Here is a 1,633-nt window from a genome sequence, read left to right as displayed (position 1 = left end):
TGTTGTGGAATTGAGTTTCATGTCCTGTACTTTTGGGGGCATATCGTAGGTCAGGCTCTTGGCTCTAGTGAGATATTCCAAAGCCTATGGCAAACTCCGTTATAATTTACATTATGGGGAGGGGGTATTTCATTTAGGTTTTGTATTTATGCTTGTACTGTGGTGAATGCGCTTTGGTAGCGGGGGAAGGTTAAGAAAACTATTCCCTACTGTTACCTCTTGTCTGCCTTTTAATATATAAGACATTTATGATTTCGGTATAGCAAATGATGGAGTTTTATTGTTATGATTACAACAGTGAACTTCCGTTTTCATGTTATCCGTTTCCTTTCTCCCAGCTTATGCTTAGGGCAGCTGGCAAATGCTTTTGATAGACACAGGATAAACATACATGATTATTGCTTCTGCTCTCTTATGGTACTGAATTGTATAATCTTGTTTAAACATATTCAAATCTAACAGTTATAACTAGAGCCTTACTCTTCTTATTTATGTATCTCCGATACTTCTCTGTCCCACCTTGCCATAGTATCCAAGCAACTCACAGTCTTTAACTTATTTTTCTTCATAACACCCCTGAAAGGTAAAATGCCCACTTTGTACAGATTGAGAACTGAGGCACTCATTGCCAGACTTTTAAAGGTATTTAAACACCTAATTTCCATTGAAAGGCCATCTGCTTCTTTAGGCACCTAAATATCTTTGTAAATCTAGTCTCAAGTGACTTGCCCAGGATCAAAAAGGACTAGGGTGACCAGATAGCAAGTGTAAAAAACCGTGATGGGGGTGGGGGGTAATAGGTGTCTATATAAGAAAAAGCCCCCAAAATCAGGACATCTGGTCACCCTTAAAAGGACTCTATGTCGCAGAATAGGGAACTGGACCCTCTGAGGCCTATAGACTGCACGTGTAGCATGGGTGAATTTCGCCATTTATTTTCTGCTAATACGTTAGAATAGTCTTAGCATCTACTGTCAAACTGTCTGCACTCTGACAGAATGTGAGCTGCAGGTGAGTCTTTGAGTGGCAACTCCTCCTCTCTCCTTGACTGATCAGCAGTGAGCTGGAAACCCTACTCTACATGTCTCCTGATTCCGACCCTGTGGGGCATGCACTAAGGTGTTTTGTTTTTACTGGATTAAGTCAGACCCTTTGTGGCCTGCCCATGTGCCTCTCCACCAATTAGTCTTGATCTCGGTCATCGGCTCACTGGTGTGTGAGTCAACTGGGGGCTGTGGGAGGTGCGACCTCTAAGCCCTGACCAACTAGAGAGTGTAATGAGGCTGGAAATTTGTCCTCTAGTTCTTAACCATTGGCTAGTTGGTAGCAGTATCCTAGAAGCCCTTCAGATGTGAAGGAGGCCATTTTGTTTGAAGAGCTCAGTTCCACTCCCACAAGACCTATTTACTTCAGCTCCAGTGGTACTTGAGGAGGAGGGGGTAGTCAGGGGGAGCCCCCTGGCCCAGTTGCTGTTAGAGATCCCAGAATGCAACTTTGGAGGCCTAACAGGCAGCCTGACGCCATATGTGCTGGAAGTAGGGGTGCTGCAGCATCCCCTGACTTGAAGTGGTTTCGATCCTATACAGGGTTTACACTTTGGTCCAGTGGCTCTCAGCACCCCTGCCTCATGCTT

Source organism: Eretmochelys imbricata, chromosome 1 (genome assembly GCF_965152235.1).
Source record: "Eretmochelys imbricata isolate rEreImb1 chromosome 1, rEreImb1.hap1, whole genome shotgun sequence".
Classification (NCBI taxonomy): Eukaryota; Metazoa; Chordata; order Testudines; family Cheloniidae; genus Eretmochelys; species Eretmochelys imbricata.
The sequence above is the reverse complement of the archived record's forward strand: the minus strand, read 5'-3'. Positions refer to the sequence as shown.